We start from the raw sequence: 19,757 nt of genomic DNA, 5'->3' as shown, positions 1-19,757 counted from the left end.
AGCAGACTGAATTAACTTGTTTCGTTTTGCGTAACCGAGAAACCACTAATGGCAAAAAACTCAGCGTAATGTGTTTGGATAAATCGTTCCTTCCAAAAAATATGGAAGATTTTACGGCATCGCAGCAATTTTCGGGCTCATTTGCCAAAAATGTAAATATGCATTACCTATTATGAGTCCCCTAGGAGCTATCAAACTTTCACAAAGACAAGGAGCTATCATAAAAGGTGGGTGAAAAAATGGGTTAATCTGGATTTTTGAAGTTTCTATCGATTTTTTTGAGGCCGATCAAAATTGCTATGCTATTTCTGACTTTTCCTGGAGAAACCAAAAACATAGTCGGAAAAAACATTTGTAACAAAACGCAAAGTTTTGTCTAAAACGAAAATGCGTTTGTGAGAATTTTTTGTACGAATTTATTGTCAAAAATGATGTACTTTTTGGCTCTTAGTCCCGCTTAATGTTTTAAAGAACTAGCAGTTAAAAAATTTCAAATTTCATTTTCGGCCTAAAATGGAAACTGACGTTGAAATAAGTGAGAAACTTCACTGATTGCGAAGATGTCGAAACCCAGAAGGACTTCAAAGCTGGAAAACGAGGCGACAACTTCTCTGAAGTTTGAGACTTTTTTAGATAATCATATGATTAATTAATGGTTCCGAAAGATGGAAGTCACCACCTGTGGTCTGTCTGTTGTTTTGGGTAAAGGGGGGGGGGGGCGCGTAAATAAAATCCAAAAAGATCCCAGGTCCAAAATAAATTAAAAAAGATCCCAGGTGACATCAATGGCTCTGCTCTGTTGTTGTTGTTCCGGTAAACAAATTAATTTATTCATCCACACTCCAACTTAGAGCAGAGAGGTCTGCCACCAAATTGAATTTACCACCAGAATTGATTAATTGGACAGACATACTTAGCAGCAGAGAAAAAAAATAATTTCAGTCAAAGTTTACTTGAAGTTTTTTTGAATGACTTTTAAGCTCTAAAATTTGTTAGCATATTTCAATTTTTCTGTCTACTGATGATAATATTGAAAGGCATTATGATCAGTAGCTGATTTAGGGGGGTCAGATGCCCAGTCTCGCAGATATCTCCTTGTCCGCCGAAAGTGTCCCCCATTTGGTAATTCTTTTTGGCTGACTTATCCTCAATTTTTTTCTTAGTGGTTCCCAAGCTATTGTCAACGCAAACTTTCCAAAATCGAGGCCAAATAGAATAGAAGTAAACTCAAGCAAAGTGATCCTTGTGGAAACTCTTTTAGAACAATTTTGCAAGGCTCGTAATTTCAAATAATGGCTAGTCTGCTTTTAGAACTTTATGCTTAAATCTGCAACCAATTAACCCATCCCTGTTTTCCTATTCCTCCTGTTGAGCTGGTTGAGGGAAGTCAGAAGATTGACTCTGACTACTGTTCTCATTTCCAAGTTCAGCAGTTGTCCCAGTTATTACCTCCTCCGGTAAACAAGTGCTTCTTCATTTGTCTCAAGTTGAAAAAGTTTCTGTCGGCAACTTCGCCAGAGCTAAGAACTTTATTCTTGGACCATTATAACACTTCTTTTTCCGCTGACATTATTTTATAAAACTCACTTCCATTTTCTAGCTCAAAGTGTTCCAGTTGTTTGTTTCAATTCCAATTTTCATGATAAAAACAAAAAAAAGCAAAAAATACACTAAAAATAGATTTAAGGATGAAGTATCATTTAAATTTCGTCTTATTTGACGACGATCAAAAACAAAACAGAATGCATATGTTCCCTTTTTTGTTGTTCAAATTTATTTAAGGCGCATAACCAAGCACACCAATTTACTTGTGCTTTTGTTCGTTTTGCCTGGTTTTTAGTTTACTTAGAGTAAAAATTGATTAGACTGAGATTTTCACATTTATAGAACAAAAGGGGCCCTAAAGCTATTTTTGTATTTTAGCTCAAAAATGTTCAGACAAACTTCAAGTTATTTCCTGCCCACCCCCAGACTTCATTTTTTTCATAGTTGTTTTTGGTGTTATTATGACTGAAAGCGTGATGTTGTGATGTGAAATATGAAAAAAAAAATCTGTTCAAAATAGATATTTTGATCACCATGCGAAATTTAATTGCATTGTGACAACGCTAAATAATTTATTTTTCAAATCTGAAATTTAATTGTGAATAGGGGAATGAAGTTATTTTTTAAAATTTAAAAGCATCAGTGCGCTGGAACTTTTTGATTACAAGCCTCAAATTGGCAATTCTAAAATATCAAAAACTTTTTCTTTTTGTCGCATTTGTTTCTAGTTCTGAGTAATTTCATAGGTAAACTAAACGTGACGATGGCGTTCAAAAAAGACCATATCTGAACACATGGGAAAGCTTCATGGCGAGCTTTCATCTCAAAAGTTATGACAACTAGCAAAAAAGCAGACGGCATCACCTCTCATATAAAAGTGGGAAAAAATGGAAATATCTCGGTGATTATCATCAGTAAACAGTTTTTACGCGGTGTCATTCAGTTTTTGGTTGGTGTATTTTTTCTGAAATCAGCCAACTTTTCCCTTTTGTTAAAATATTTTCAAAACTTCAGGTCTTTTTTTGAGAACAAATGCAATTTTAATAAACAGTAATCAACCAACAATATCAAAAAATGCAAAAAAGCAACCATTTATTAACTTTTTCTCCTGACTAGGAGCAGATTTTTCATTATTTGTGTCTGGTTGCTTGTCATCTTTTGACAAAATATTACTTTCTTTTGAGAGCGTCCTTTTATTCACTACAGTAATTTATTTTGCGCGGCTTCATCTCATCTATATAAACACAGCTCGAAAAATGAAGCTGGCCTCTGCAATTTTTGGAACCCTCGGGGTCATTATTTTACTCCCCTTAATCACTTTGGCTAGCGAGGACGGGGAAGAGAAAAAACGGCAATGGTACCCCCAAGTCGGTGATAAACGAAACTGGTACCCAGAAATTCACGAGAAGAAAAATTGGTACCCAGAAGTCGACGAGAAGAAAAATTGGTACCCAGAAACTGACGAGAAGAAAAGTTGGTACCCAGAAATTGACGAGAAGAAAAATTGGTACCCAGAAATTGACAAGAAGAAAAATTGGTACCCAGAAATTGACGAGAAGAAAAATTGGTACCCAGAAATTGACGAGAAGAAAAATTGGTACCCAGAAATTGAAAAGAAGAAAAACTGGTTTCCGGAAACAGACAAAAAGCGCAGCTCGTACCCCCACGCTGAAGAAAACTGAAGCCGGCATCCCTCAAGTTGGGGAGAAGAAAAAAGTACCTGCGTTTTGACGAGAAAAGAAAAAGAATATTACTGAAAAAACAAGGAAAAGACTAAGAAGACAAAGTTCAGATAAATTTGACCCAGCAATTTTTCAATTTGACAATATTCTTTCTCAAATTGTTGCCATCATTAAGCTTGACTGACGATAAAAATAAATTTTTAGCTTCTATGTTTTCATCAGAATTTGAAAGATGAAGGATTTCTTGTCATTTCCCACTCCCCTTTCGCAGGTAGGAAAGGGTAGGTTACGATTCAAGGGCTGTGACAGATCTCGTTTCATTTTAGTTTCAACAGATTTCGTCCTATTTCGAAGCGTACACAGATTTCGTCCAACAAATTTGGATATGGGATGATTGGACGATAGGATGTTGGATATGGTACGAAATCTGTTATTTAAATGATTAGGACGAAATCTCTAGTCGGACGAAATCTGTGCCGATCGATGCTAGATACAATTAGTATATTGCTCAAATGTTCAATTAGTTTCCTTTATAGAGACGGATATTCTTGTCTCGGCGGCGAAATATAGTTTTATAGATTGACAATCACGAGAGTGTAAAAACTCTGTGAAACATTTAACATCGAGTGCCTCAAATTTTGGTAGTTATTTGTTTATCTTAAGAAAATACTCTTCTTGGTCGTAACTGATCAAAGATTTTCATTTTAGGGGCAGATTAAGAAAAACCATTTACACCATTTTTTTTACATCTGTTCCAAATGTTTTTGCGCAGATAACTAACCAGTGATTTTTAATTTTCAAACCTGAGTTAGAGCAAGGGATCCATCAAAAGTGGATAAACAGCAGCTAAGCTAAGTAAACTAGGCTTTATTGACAACTTCTTCCGACAAAAAAATCATTTAAAAAAAATCATTAGTAAAACAAGGACAGATTTTTGTCTTTTTCTTCAAAGTTTTTGTTGCCAAGAAATAATTTTTTCACAGAAAATTTATTCGGTTTTTTTCCCCCAAAAAATTGTTTTGTTGCCATGGCTTGAAAAACTTATTAACCCACTCATGACCATTTGATCATTTTTCTGCTATTTTCTGTTTAAACTCTAGGGAAAAAAATCAAAAAATCCTTTTTTCAGTTTAAGTCATTTTTCTATTCGTTCAGATAAAACAATCTGCCGTCCGTTAAGCAGTACTTGATAACCCCTTTAAACATCATTTCACGATGATTTGGATTCTTTCTAAACTTCTCATCTCAATTGCTGCCCTTTGATTGAATGTCTATAAAATTTAAATAAGTGATTCTGATTATTCGGTACCGAACAAATCTTATCTCAATTACTGAAAGCTGCATCTCCCTTCTAGTTAACGAATGATTTAAGATTTGTGATTTGATTCCACTGACAGGGGTTAGATGTTTTTTCTTCCGCATTCGCTGAATAAAAATTCTGGATCAAGTTTTTAATTGTTTGCGCAATAAAAAATTTAGTTCATTTCTATAAACAATTTTAATATCCACTATAAATTTTTAGATCACCTGCACTCATTAAAAAAAGAGATAATAAATTATTATCGTTTATAATTGATTATATTTTTCAGATAATCTCCTATAATCTATTATAATCTCCCATAAGAGATTATATTTACTTTTTCTGTCAAAAATGGCTTGTGACCTATCTGAACACAAAGTTCTGCCACAAAACAGAAGTTTCATAGAAATCCCATTATATTAGTTTAAAGGTTCCAGCGGTAGGTGAAAAATAACTCGACCGAACAAATCAAACTCAAGCAATGTGTTGATTTTTTGGTGAATCAAAAATGTGCATCATGAAACAACTGTGGTCGAGAAGGAATGAAAAAAAAAATGAGAAGGAATGATTTGAAATATTTTAAATCATTTTCCCCATTTTTCACATAAATCAACGTCTTCGAAAAGCATAAAAAATAAGCATGAAAATTCAAGGACGAACTCATCAAAAAAGGCGAACCAAAGGGATTATGATCAATTAAAATCGCTCTTTTTTCTGCAAAACAAATGAATTGGAAACTCGGATAAAAAACACCGATCATAATTTTCTCAAAATCCATAGTGTGTTAAATCCATTTGCAATGTCAGAATTTGGAACTAGATTTATTCACTCGTGGCGGAATCTGCGAAAAAACAAGAGAGCCGACAAATTTCATGTTACACAAAATGGTATGCGGAATCCACGAAATTTTTGTGAGTTGAATTCCTTCTCAAAATGGAAAATGTTCGAAGACTTTTCTCTCAATTCAGTGACCTGAAAACACCAAATTGTGCGCCTATCCAGCACACAGTTTGGCCTTGTAATGCAAAATACTGGTTTCGTTTTTGAAATCTCAGAACTAAAAAGATCCTTCAATAAGTTTTGAACTCAAATTATGAATTGTTTGATATAAGCAGAGGACATTCTTCCTCTGAAGCAATTTTGTTCACATTATAACTTCCATTGCAATGCAATTTGCACATTGGTATATAATAATATTTTTAAATATAACAAATTTTGGTATATAAACATTCGTAACCAAATATCAGATATTGGAAGCAATTCATATCTATTTATTCTGAACGAAGATAATTATCTTCTTCCATGAAAAACGAGAGGTTCGTTTCTGTGTATCCTTTATAAATCCATCATTTATCTTACAGCGCTCTAAACACTTTTCAACTGAATGATAACAAATCTATTTTGCTTATCATAATTCTCTAAATGAAAAATTTTCATATCGCTTTCAACTGCATTCTTTATTCATGTTTTCGTTTCAGATTTTGGCTTCATTTTGATATTTTCAACTAATCCATTTCTCTTTAATGTATCATTGGTAGCGTTTTACTGCATATACGGTTAATGAAAAAATTGAAAGTGCTTTTTGCACTGATAGTCTATCTGAGTAGTTTCCCGGATCGCCTTCGCCACCCTGTGCTCCAGCAGCCCCACCCCCCGAGAGACACGATTCATGCCCATCTACAAATTTTTGACAGTCAGGTCCCAGGTCTGAGCTCATTCCTCCACCATCATTGCAGCAATCCGCCTTGCAGGCAGGAACAAACCACTCGTTACAACAGCCGGTGTTATCCACTTTGTCACAATTGTTGCAATAGCCACTGGGATCAGCTGAAATAAAAATACCCAATTTTGATCGAGTTGCAACCTCAAAAAAGACTTAAGAAATAATTTAACTCATTAAAACATAAGTTGAATGCAATTTCTGAATGAAGATTCAATGAATTCAAGAACAAAACCAACAGACTTTTAGACAGAATTGTAATTTATCAGTTTAAGGGTCGTTTTGTACTTCCACTACCCTATTAGCCTGGCCGATTTTGGCTGCAATAGTTGCACCACGTGATAGTTCTGGACGCAGAAAAAAAACGGCCTTGAGTCGCAAAAAAAGAGCTTCGCTCAACAAAATAACAGTCTGGAATGTGGGGAAATAAGAGAAATAGACTATATGCTTATTTCATAGATCGTCTGCGAATCGCAGGAACGACAATTTACAATTAACTTTTTTCTGTGCAAAAAAGCCACCACAGTTAACAAATGTAAAAGAACTGAAGAAGACCGAAACCTATTTTCAAGAACAAATTTCGAAAAACAAATCTTTCAACTTAAGCTTATCGAGTTTCAGAAAAATTTATGATTAACTTATTTTATCATATAACTTTTTCAACGCTAGAAGTTCCGAAAACAGAGGTCCGTTTCTTGAATTATAAATAATTCAGGTTTTTAAAGTTATTGATGTTGAAACCAAAAACTATTCAAAAAATAAAATCAGCAATTAAACCGCAAAAACCAAAATCCTTCCTGATTACAAAAAAAAAAACAAAAAAAACACACGACTCAAGCAAAAGATAAATTCCATCATCATTCACACTTTTCTACCCATTTTGGGGGTATTGTTTAATTGTGTTTAATTGACCTAAATTGATTTATACTTACTTTTGTGTAAGCAAGTTAATTTGACGTCCATTCCAAACAATTACAGTTGTGTTCTCTAAAGTTTTAACCTTTTTAACAGCTTTTTTAAATTTCATCATAAAAGCTTATAATTTGTGATAGTCATAATAATTTTTTTTCTTTTTACGTCATCTAAGTTTATCATGCATTTGTCAGCCACCATGTGATTCAAAAAAGTAAGTTCACGAGGTTGGCCCATTCAAACATTTTTGTTTCATGGCACCAGATACGCCTCTTTTGCAATAAAATTGCATTATGAAGCTCAAAGCGAACGGTCATAAGCAAAGCCAAATAGCCAATGAACACGCGGTTTCTTACATTAATGTATATAGGTTTCTGTAGATGCAAGAGATGCACAAAAAAACGCATGATTATCTAAAAAAAGTTTTCTGAATTGTCGGAAAATTTTTGACGAATGCTGCTTTGGAGTGATTAACACCAAGAAGCAATTGGTAGAAATTCAATTCAAGCATTTGATGGAAGGGTTCTCAGACACAATAGTTAAATCAAAAAGCTTCCTAAATGGTTCGGACCTTCATGGATTGCTTAAAAAAGAAATGATTTGAACTTTGATTGTTTTCTTTTTATGATTGGCTTTTTTGATGAAAAAATTTTAGTTTGAGAAGACTGGATCAATAGATTAAATTTTTATTCCAATGGGGGATCTGGAAAATTTAATTCGTTTTCGAAATTAGAAATCCATCTTGTTTTGTTTTCCGTGACTTGTAGATTTTTCTAATTTGTAACACAATTTACAAAAACCTTAGCAGAAACTGTTTTAAATCCAAACTAGCAAGCCCGTCTCCTATAATCAATGGGCTTGCAAAAAATTAGTTGTTGTTCTGATTGGACTATTAAAGCAATAAAGCATCAAACAATTTCAAGTTAAGGCATATCGAAAATTGGTTTTGAAAAATTTAAAGTATCATTGAAAGATTTTTTTTCTAATTATATCATAGACCAAATCAATTTGCAAAAACTTTAGTTGTTCTAAGCAAGCTATTCAAGCGATGAAATGTTGAAGTACTTGAAGCTATTTCATAGGCCAAACCATTTTCTAAAAAGTTGAAGTTTTTTCTAAGCAAGCTAATTAAGCTAATAAACTTTGAAATTTTCCAAGATATTTTATTGAGAAAATCGGGTAGTCAAGAAAAGTTTTTCTATTGAAGCTATTCAACCAAAGAATTTTAGAAATAAATAAAATTAATTTTTTAGACTGAACCGGTTAGCGGAAAATTTAAGCTTTTCTTACTAAACAAGCTATTATAGCAATGAAACTCTGAAATAGTAATTTTCAGGACCAAATTAAACGGCAAAAACCTTTGTTTTATATTAGAGCCATTCAACCGAAGAAATTTGGAAATAAATTTTAGACCGAATTGGTTCGCAAAATTTCAAGTTTTCTAAGCAAACTATTCAAGCTACTCACATTTATAACAAAACAAATCGAATGATGGAAAACTTAAGTTTTTATATTGAAGCCACTCAAGCGGTCAAACTAGATCGAACTGGTCCGGAGTAAGTAAGTTATTCTAGACAAACAAATAAGCAAAAACAATTCAAAACAATTTTATAGAGCGAGTCGATCCGCAACAAAATCAAAACACATTTAAAAAAGCTAATCAAGTTTTAAAGCATTGAAAATTTTAAGTTATATCATTACGTGATCGTATGGCTGTCAGTTTTTCTAATAAAGACATTCAAGTGATGATTTCTCGGACCGAATCGTTCTGCAAAAATGTTTTGCCTATGCTAGGTATTTAAGCACAGAATTATTGAAAAATTTCAGATTTTTCTAAAGAGCGAATAAGTTCAAGAAAAGATCAAATTCTACGAAAGCCAGCTATTGAATCTATGAAAACTCCAAACATTTCAAGTTGATTTTAAGCCAATTTGTTTTGCAAAAGTAGTTGTGTTTATAAGCAAGATAAAGCAACAACTAAAAAAGCGACAAAACTTTGAAATATTTCAAAATTGTTTTATAGTTTATACAGCAAATCAGTTCGAAAAAAATTAAGTTTGTCTTTAGCAAGCTTTTGAAGCTATAAAAAGGAAATACTTGAAGTTGCTTCATAAACCCAAACTTTTTGCGAAAAGTTAGTTTTTCTAAGCAACTTAATCGGGCGATGAATTACAAAATTACCCAAGTTCTTTCTGATAAGCCCAAACGTTTAGCCAGCTATTTTAGCTTAAAATTTTAAAAATTGTTTCACTTTATTTCCGGATGGCGAAATCTTACCTGCTTTTTATCAAGCTAATCCAGCTATGAAACCTTGAAACATTTCAGGCGAGTTTATAGTGAAAAGCGGTTTGCTAAAGGTTAGATTTTCTAAGCATGTAGTTTGCTGTTTTCAGTTGACTATTTCGAGGCTAAAGTGGTTATGTACACGTAAGATAATGGACAAAAAGAGGGCAGGTTTTGTCTTGTCTTGAATTTGAGTTCATCCTCTTCAAAGAGTTTTGGATTTTTTTCAAAAGGAATTCAGGAATAGTCCAGACTTTAGAATGATTGAATTTTCTTTTGGTTCTTGCCTAAACGTCTTTTAAATGTTTTTTGAAAAGGTAAAAAGTTGCGACCATAGCGCATTAGATATTTCATTTAAATTATAAGAACATAGCCAACAAACAGCTGGAAAAGAGTAATGAACGCAAAGAAACTGAAAAAAAAACAGACTTGTTTTTTTCAAAAATCTTCATTTTTCGAATTTCAAAGAAAAAAAAAGATGGCCTTAAAGCTCTTCGAATTTTTAGAATCTTTTAGAATGGACATTTTTTTGTGTAAATCAACCTAATTTGAGAAAACTGAATCAATACGTAAAAATTTTATTTCGCTGAGAAATCTGATGGTTAAATTCCATTTTCGAAATTAGAAGTCGATCACGTTTCTCGTGACCTTTACAATTTTGCTGTTTAATGTGGAGTTTGATTTCTTTTTAACGATAGAAATGAACCAAATTTAAAAAGAAATGACACGTCGAACCGCGAAAAATCATAATTGAGCGTGAACGAATTATGAGACTTTTTCTGAAAAAAAAAATCAGCAAGACCTATATGAGAGTACTCACTCCATTATCTTAGTAGTGCAAACATACGTAGAGGCAGGGGCGGATTTAGGGGGGGGGGGGCGTAAGGCAGACGACCTCCCCCCACCCCCTCCCCCCTCAGGGATTCGACCCCTGCTGACCCAACGGGTCCCCCTTTGGTACTTTTTAAGAAATCCAATTTTTGGCCGACCGACCTTAAAATTTTTGTAAAAGCGCCAATTTTGAGGGGGAGCGCGCGCCAAAAAAAACGCGATATCTTTGTCAAAATTTTCCAACAAGTGCCCAAAAACGGCTTTTTGACCGTTTTTCAAAAATTTGCATGCGGTGCAAAAAATTTGAAACAGCGTCTTTTAAGTGATTTAGGAGAGCTCGGAAAATCAATTTGGTCGACCTAAAAAAAAGGTCAAAATTTTCGAAAATTTTTATGAAAAACCTCCCCCCCCCCCCTTGAGAAAATCCTGGATCCGCCCCTGCGTAGAGGCATTCATCATGGCATTAAATTGCTTGAATGCACATCCTTAAAATAGAAGATCATTTCCAGCAAAAAGAATCAGGACCTTCGGGGATCCACCAGAGTTCATCAAATATTTCAAAATTGTTTTATAGTTTATACAGCAAATCAGTTCGAAAAAAATTCAGTTTGTCTTTAGCAAGCTTTTGAAGCTATAAAAAGGAAATACTTGAAGTTGCTTCATAAACCCAAACTTTTTGCGAAAAGTTAGTTTTTCTAAGCAACTTAATCGGGCGATGAATTACAAAATTACCCAAGTTCTTTCTGATAAGCCCAAACGTTTAGCCAGCTATTTTAGCTTAAAATTTTAAAAATTGTTTCACTTTATTTCCGGATGGCGAAATCTTACCTGCTTTTTATCAAGCTAATCCAGCTATGAAACCTTGAAACATTTCAGGCGAGTTTATAGTGAAAAGCGGTTTGCTAAAGGTTAGATTTTCTAAGCATGTAGTTTGCTGTTTTCAGTTGACTATTTCGAGGCTAAAGTGGTTATGTACACGTAAGATAATGGACAAAAAGAGGGCAGGTTTTGTCTTGTCTTGAATCTGAGTTCATCCTCTTCAAAGAGTTTTGGATTTTTTTTCAAAAGGAATTCAGGAATAGTCCAGACTTTAGAATGATTGAATTTTCTTTTGGTTCTTGCCTAAACGTCTTTTAAATGTTTTTTGAAAAGGTAAAAAGTTGCGACCATAGCGCATTAGATTTTTCATTTAAATTATAAGAACATAGCCAACAAACAGCTGGAAAAGAGTAATGAACGCAAAGAAACTGAAAAAAAAAACAGACTTGTTTTTTCAAAAATCTTCATTTTTCGAATTTCAAAGAAAAAAAAGATGGCCTTAAAGCTCTTCGAATTTTTAGAATCTTTTAGAATGGACATTTTTTTGTGTAAATCAACCCAATTTGAGAAAACTGAATCAATACGTAAAAATTTTATTTCGCTGAGAAATCTGATGGTTAAATTCCATTTTCGAAATTAGAAGTCGATCACGTTTCTCGTGACCTTTACAATTTTGCTGTTTAATGTGGAGTTTGCTTTCTTTTTAACGATAGAAATGAACCAAATTTAAAAAAAATGACAAGTCGAACCGCGAAAAATCAAAATTGAGCGTGAACGAATTATGAGACTTTTTCTGAAAAAAAAATCAGCAAGACCTATATGAGAGTACTCACTCCATTATTACACCGAAGACTTTAGTCAAGGTGTTATGGTATCGTGTAATGGTTTTTTTTTTAATGTTGTCTGTTGTCAAGTGTCGACAAATAACGTCCACAGTTATCAATTATCATGTGGGCTGGACTATATCGCGCTATGTCACGTGATTGCGTATGTTTGTTTCTTTATTTGTTCATCTTTATTTATTTAATTATCTGTTCTTCTATTTATTTAATTATGTTTAGTTTGCTTATATTTATTTATAATTTATGTATGTACATATTTATTTTTGTTTATTTTTATCACGTGTTTTGTTTATTTATTTAATTATTCTTTCTTTCATTTAGTGTTGCTTTTATTATTTCTGCGTGTGTATTTATTTAAATTATTTATTTTCATTTATTTATATTATGGGTCTGTTTGTTTGGTTATTTGTTCATATATATATTTTTTTATGTCTATTTAATTATTTGTACATTTCACTTTTGCTTTTATTTATTTATTTATTTATTTATTTATGTATTTATTTATGTATTTATTTATTTATGTATTGATTTATTTTTTTATTGCTTATTTATTTATCAGGTGTGTTTTGTTTATTTGTTGATATTTATTTCTATATTTATTTAATTATTCTTTCTTTCATTTAGTTTTGCTTTTATTATTTATGTATGTGTATTTATTTCATTTATTTATTTTCATTTATTCATATTATGGGTCTGTTTGTTTGGTTATTTGTTCATATATATTTTTTCATGTCTATTTAATTATTTGTACATTTCACTTTTGCTTTTATTTATTTATATATTTATTTATTTATGTATTCATTTATGTATTTATTTATTTATTTATGTATTGATTTATTTTTTTATTGCTTATTTATTTATCAGGTGTGTTTTGTTTATTTGTTGATATTTATTTCTATATTTATTTAATTATTCTTTCTTTCATTTAGTTTTGCTTTTATTATTTATGTATGTGTATTTATTTAATTCATTTACTTTCATTTATTTATATTATGGGTCTAATATAATAAGACTAATAGCTTTTTTTCATTTTAGCTCTTTCTTGTAAGTATATGTGTAAGTACGATTTTTAGTTATTCCGGAGACCCATATGAGTCTACATGCCAATTTATACGATTGGCCGATTGAAACGACAGAGGCGTTTTGCTACACATACAAACACAATCTTTTGTATTTTTTTATAGCTATAGAAATTGATCTACAATGCGTAAGTACGACATTTAGTTCTACGATTGTTATTTCAGGTCCTTTGTCAATATTTCAGGCTCTTTGTCAATATAGCAAAATTTTGGTGTATATATGTGTTAGTAAGATTTTTAGTTCTACAACGTTTATTCAGGCTCTTTGTCGATATAGCAAAATATTGGTGTATACATGTGTTAGTACGATTTTAGCTCTAGAATTGTTATTTCAGGCTCTTCGTCAATATAGCAATATTTTAGCGTATACATATGTTAGTACCATTTTTAGTTCTCGAACTGTTATTTTATGATCTATGTCAATATATCAAAATTTTAGTGTATACATGTGTTATTACGATTTTTAGTTCTCGAACTGTTATTTCATGATCTTTGTCAATATATCAAAATTTTATTGTATACATGTGTTAGTACCATTTTTAGTTCTCGAACTGTTATTCCATGATCTTTGTCAATATAGCAAAATTTTGGTGTATATATGTGTTAGTACGATTTTTAGCTCTAGAACTGTTATTCCATGATCTTTGTCAATATAGCAAAAATTTGACGTATACATGTGTTAGTACGATTTTTAGCTCTCGAACTGTTATTTCATGATCTTTGCCAATATAGCAAAATTTTGGTGTATACATGTGTTCGTACGATTTTTAGCTCACGAACTGTTATTTCAGGCCCTTTGTCAATATAGTAAAATTTTGGTGTATACATGTGTTAGTACGATTTTTAGTTCTAGAAGTGTTATTTTATGATCTTCGTTGATATATCAAAAATTTAACCTATACATGTGTTAGTACGATTTTTAGTTCTAGAACTGTTATTTCAGGCTCTTTCTCGATATAGCAAAATTTTGGTGTATACATGTATTAGTACGATTTTTTGTTCTAGAACTGTTATTCTTCAATTATTAGTTGTTCAAGTTGTTTGGTTTTTGCTTCAATTTCTATGCCTTCGGTGTATTGCGCGTAGCGCCTATGTTCTTAGTAGTGCAAACATACGTAGAGGCAGGGGCGGATTTAGGGGGGGGGGCGTAAGGCAGACGACCTCCCCCCCACCCCCTCCCCCCTCAGGGATTCGACCCCTGCTGACCCAACGGGTCCCCCTTTGGTACTTTTTAAGAAATCCAATTTTTGGCCGACCGACCTTAAAATTTTTGTAAAAGCGCCAATTTTGAGGGGGAGCGCGCGCCAAAAAAAAACGCGATATCTTTGTCAAAATTTTCCAACAAGTGCCCAAAAACGGCTTTTCGACCGTTTTTCAAAAATTTGCATGCGGTGCAAAAAATTTGAAACAGCGTCTTTTTAGTGATTTAGGAGAGCTCGGAAAATCAATTTGGTCGACCTAAAAAAAAGGTCAAAATTTTCGAAAATTTTTATGAAAAACCTCCCCCCCCCCCCTCGAGAAAATCCTGGATTCGCCCCTGCGTAGAGGCATTCATCATGGCATTAAATTGCTTGAATGCACATCCTTAAAATAGAAGATCATTTCCAGCAAAAAGAATCAGGACCTTCGGGGATCCACAAGAGTTCATCAACAGTTTCCAAAGTGATATTAGAAGAATGGTTATGAAATGTTTCTGGAGGAGGATTTAAGCTCTAAGGACTAAGGAGGACACCTTAAGATCTATTGGAAGAATCAACTTGTACAGCAGGAAAGCCAAGAAATGCCTAAAACATTGCTGCAATAATTGCTGGGGATCGAGAAATCTGTATATAGATTTTTCCCCTATGAACAGCGAAGAAGAAAAATATAACAGGAAAAACCAGCTGACATCGAAGTCTTAAAAGAGTCAATCCGAGATATGATTGAATTAGCACAGAAAAAATGCAAATTAATAGGAGACTTCGAGTTTAGTGATGAGTTCAAAACACTGGCATTTCAAAATGAAAGCGTACAATAGTAAATATGAAGGACTGGGAAAAAACAGACTGCATGACCCCATCGAAGGATACACTGTTGATAATTATCTGAAAAGATCAAAAAAGGAATAGAACAAAGACACTGAAAGCATTGGAGAGAGTAGGTAATCAGATAATACTAATAAATACAGACACGGGTAGAAATGTTTGGTATCATTTTTGAGCTGGGCAACGACAACACAAAATCTGGAGGACATAAAAATAGCAAACTCAAGTTTCGTTGAAAAACTAAAGTCATGCTCAGAATCATGAACCATATATACCAAAAATTATCCACAACTGCTAATTCAACAAAGAGTTTGAGACGACCACTGGAAAAAGAGAATGAAAAGAAAAGAAACTGAAAACTTGAAGCTACTCACAAAAAAGGGGTCAAACACAGATATGTTTGAAACACCTAAAAGAAGAATTGCTCTACCAATAAACTCGAACTGTTAGCAGTTCTTTGGGCAACTCACCGACCGATTCAAATATTATACAAACAATAGACAAAAAGTTGGCACTAGCTACGGAGCATAGGTCGCTCACAGCTGGTTTTAATTCATAAAAACCGAATAAATTATAAATTTAGACTTATCACAACAACCAAACGAAGAGCCTTGGAAAGATTTTTACTTAGTCGAAAAGTTCGTGATAGCATGAATAAAACTTTTCATGCAAAACTCCAAGATTAAGTTTACTAGTACGTCCGAGCTCAAACGAAACAAAAAATATCAAAAAATTTGGATGATAAATTTTTCTGCGCAACACGTCATCGACAAGTTGCAATGGCAACCAAAATGTTCAAAACTGAACAAAATTCTACCGGAACCACAACAGCCGTGAGAGGGAATCACAAAGGAAAGAAGCATCCGAATCACAGTTACCACCAATGGCAAAATGGGCGATTCCAAAGAAAAGAGAGAGCAGCCAACCTCCACCAAAATTGTAAGCCTTCAGAGAACTATTGAGAGGAAAACATTTAATGCATTCAGTAGTAAAAAAGATTGCAGAAAATCTACTGTGGCTTTTTCCGATAAAACAAAATGTCTAGACGAACAACAGAAGGAAGAAGACGAGCGGGAAATTACAGCGAAGCTCACACAACGGTTCAACATTCAACCTGTCACTCAACGACAATGAAGCCAGCAGTTCAGAGGTCGGAAGAACCAATTAACAATATACTGTTCGATCGAAATTTTCTACTTAGCTAATTCTAGAAAAAATCCTAATTCTTTTTAGAATACGAAAAGATTACAAAAAACGAAGGCCACAATGTAAAAAAAACTTACATTTTGGGCTCGCACATGCACTACGTCTCCCTACGCTTTTCCCCCAGAGCTTGCTTCTCTCCGCTAAAACAAACTCCGATTAAGGTTCTTTATCGGACGCGACCAATATGCTTTTTTGTTCCAAAAACTGTCACTGCCAAACAAAAACCAAAACAAAATGGGCTCTTTTGCACTCCTTTCACATTACAAATTTTCTTCAATTCATAGCTGTTTTATCGCTAAATGCCTGATGTTAGGATATACAGTATGGTTAACAAAAATTGTTCAAAATAGATAGTTTTTTCACCGTGCCAAATTATATTGCTTTATGACCATTGTTAAAAAGTTTTTTTTCAAAATTGAATTTCAAATAGCAACCAAATTTGAATTTCAATTTTGAAAAAATATTTTAACAATGGTCATAAAGCAAAAGAATGTGGAAAAAGGGGAAATTAGAAAAAAAGCCAGTAATAGACTGAATTTTTTTTTTATAAAAGACAATAAAAACAATGGTCTTTGAAAGTTTTGGAATTTCAAGATTTATATGTGATCAATATTTTTGAACCTTACAAAATCACTTTGAGGAAACTAGATTTTTTGCTAGTTTTTGCGGCTATACAATTTTCCCCCAATTTTTTTCTAATATTTCTAAATTTTGTTGACGGCGCCCGATTGTCATGAAATCTGGAATCTGTTTTGTCTACCCAGCAAACACTAAAGTTTTGTCTTTATATACAACACCTCGTAAAATAAATGGTTTTTTGTAAAAATGTTGCATTTATCTGGAGAGAGGGGGGAAGGAGGAGTAGTTTAGCAGGAAAAAGTTCAAACTTAATACTTCAGTTGAGACATATCAGACACGTTTGTTTGAGAGTTATATCATTTTTTGCCCAAAACCACAAAAATTTTTAAAGGGCAGTTGAAACCGGGATTTTTCCGTAAAAGAGCGGCCTTGTTCGTATTTCAATCCATACAACCCATTTTTCTTACAAAAATAATCAATCATGTCAAAAGTTTATAGTTGAGTTTATATCGAGAATGATTTTTAGAGCCCAGTTGAATTTTCCTCTAACTAATTATATCAAACTTACACGATCGTTTCAATGCATTAGCTGTACATAGCAGAAAACTGAGACGAAGCAGCAACTTCATTGTACACTTTCTCAATGTCAGATTGTTCGTTTCTTCACGTCTGAACTGTTTTTTTTTCAACGAAATAGCACTCTTTTCACATTTAACTTTATGAGCAAAAAAGTTTTCACATCAAATTTTAAGTTTACAAAACAGCATGTAGACTTGAAGCTTTAAAAGGAAACATTTTTTTTTTCAAATTTTTCTTATGAATTGTGTCAAAAGAGTGCTGACTTTCAGGATTCCCACAAAAAAATGATTCACCAGACAAATCACTTGATTTCCAAATTTAAAACCGCGGAAAAACGTCTTAAAACTCAACATTATCTTTTTGAGCTGACTTTTTGAGCTACAGTCAATCACCAACAACCATTAAAGCCAGCATGAATACGGAGGAAGCAAATCATAGATAACTAGGAGTAGCCACAAAATATAATACTCAAAAATATAATACTACTATTCCACCAGTTCTATCAGACTTTTTGGCATATAAAACCGAACTCAACATGAATTTAAAAAAAACTGAAAACCGAATAGTTTTCAAACATAACTCAATGCTTCATACATTCAATTTTAAGCATAAAAAATACAGAACGCAGTTGGAAAAACTGAATGAGCAAATCAAATGGTCAACCACAAACTCAGCTGACAGAATTTGTTTTATTAAACAGCTTCAAAAAACGATATTCCCCAATACTACAAAAATATATCAAAAAATCCTTTTTAAAAAGTTATCCATATGCGCGTTTACAAGTCACCTATCAAAACGATTGCCATTGAGGAATTGAAAAAAAAACACACGACACCAAATTTATGCTAACTACAGCTCAAATAAAAAGAAGCCAAAAAAGCTCAAAGACGAAACCTTTGACTTCAAAAAACGTCGAAGAACAAGTTCAAAAATAAGAGCATTTCATTAGCGTCAAGTAACTCCTTGAAAAGACCAAATTGGCTCTTTTCAAATTTAATGAGACAGATAATTTAACCACTTTCGCTTAAGCATTAAATAAAAATTGTCAAATAGAGCGCATTCTTAATCCCAAGCAGGCAGTTGCTGAAACCCCCAAAACGTTGCAAAGTCTGATCAAAGGTTAAAATAAACTTTAGTTTCGGGCTGAATAATTTAGGAACTTTTGTTAATGTAAAAAAATTTCATCACAATCAAAACAATTTTTAACCAAAACAAAAGTCTATTTTAACAATCTCAGCGTTGATTCTACTTTAGCGTTGGACTTAACGCATATAATGTGCGACTAAAACAATGTTCGAGTTAGACTGATTGAAAATACACACTGGTTCGCTTGTTTAATCCAAAATGTTTTAAAATGAAGAAAAAGCATACTTTCGATCAAATGAAACGGAAAAATACTAGTCCCTAATATTTTTTTGCATTTTTTAGCATATAAGGTATAATTCAATATAAATTTTTGATAAAAAAAATGAAAAACAAGTAGGTTTCAAAACAAACCTCAAATACTTTAAGAATTCTTCTGTATGCGTAGAAACTTCAAACTAAAAAAGCAAGCTAAAAGATATACCGCAAACTAAGCTGACAGTTTTTTCCACGAAAACATATTAAAAAATCGTTTAACAAATTATCCGTATGCGCGTTTCAAAGTCCCCCATCAAACCAATTCACATTAGGTAATTAAAAAACCCAAATGAAATCAAACTCAAGCCAAAAATGTATTGAAAAGAATAATTGATTTAGAAAAAAATTAAGGTTGAATGTTTGTGAATTTGTTTTGTGACAGATATCAGGTGTATCTTATTTTTTTGTGAAAGATGTATTTCTTGAGATGCTGCGAGCATATATATCAAAATATTTCCGATATAATGAATCAACGGATCAATTGAGCAATCTCCCCCCCCCCCCCCCTCCCATTCTCGCGTGGGGGGGGGGGGGGGGGGTTTGATAGCTCAATAGGTATTTGAGACATGTTTATAACCACTTGAAAATAGTTTGAATGACATGAAATCATAAAACAAATTTTCCAACGAATGTGGAAAGCCAAAATTTACGATAAAAAAGCTCTAAAGTTTCATTTAGATTGAAAAAAGAATCAATAAAACAGGCATAAAAAGCGACTTTCTTCTTTCTTAAATTGACAAAAAATTTTTGCGAACAATATTAAGGTGCTGCGGAGAACCGTTTTCGCTATTCAGATACAAGGCTAGAGCACCAACCCTGGTAAATTGCTTTCTTCGACGAGGCTATGGTCGCTTAAACAAAGTTTTGCAAAAAAAAAAACATTTTTTTTTTCATAAATTTCGATGTTTTTTCAAAATTTTTTCTCGATACTCATGTAAGAAAAACTTCATTCGGT

General features: G+C 32.9%; 2 protein-coding genes and 1 long non-coding RNA gene across 4 annotated transcripts in view; 2 read left to right on the top strand and 1 right to left on the bottom strand.

Moving 5' to 3' along the window:
* The window catches only part of LOC134845160 (mucin-19-like), a 581,930-nt gene that overhangs the window by 74,956 nt on the left and 487,217 nt on the right, over positions 1-19,757 (top strand). The window lies entirely within an intron of this gene.
* The window catches only part of LOC134845161 (ubiquitin-like-conjugating enzyme ATG3), a 426,844-nt gene that overhangs the window by 74,947 nt on the left and 332,140 nt on the right, over positions 1-19,757 (top strand). The window lies entirely within an intron of this gene.
* Positions 5,788-19,047, bottom strand: LOC134844161 (uncharacterized). 2 transcript variants are annotated; one of them, XR_010162668.1, is made up of 4 exons: positions 17,665-19,047; positions 17,391-17,496; positions 16,321-16,383; positions 5,788-6,354 (listed from the first exon to the last, which is right to left on the bottom strand). It is a non-coding gene; the product is annotated as an uncharacterized LOC134844161 (long non-coding RNA). The 2 variants fall into 2 exon arrangements; XR_010162667.1 differs by lacking the exon at positions 17,665-19,047 and having other exon boundaries at positions 17,391-17,564.

Source organism: Symsagittifera roscoffensis, chromosome 4 (genome assembly GCF_963678635.1).
Source record: "Symsagittifera roscoffensis chromosome 4, txSymRosc1.1, whole genome shotgun sequence".
Taxonomy (NCBI): Eukaryota; Metazoa; Xenacoelomorpha; order Acoela; family Convolutidae; genus Symsagittifera; species Symsagittifera roscoffensis.
This window is presented reverse-complemented; position numbering and strand designations above follow the sequence as displayed.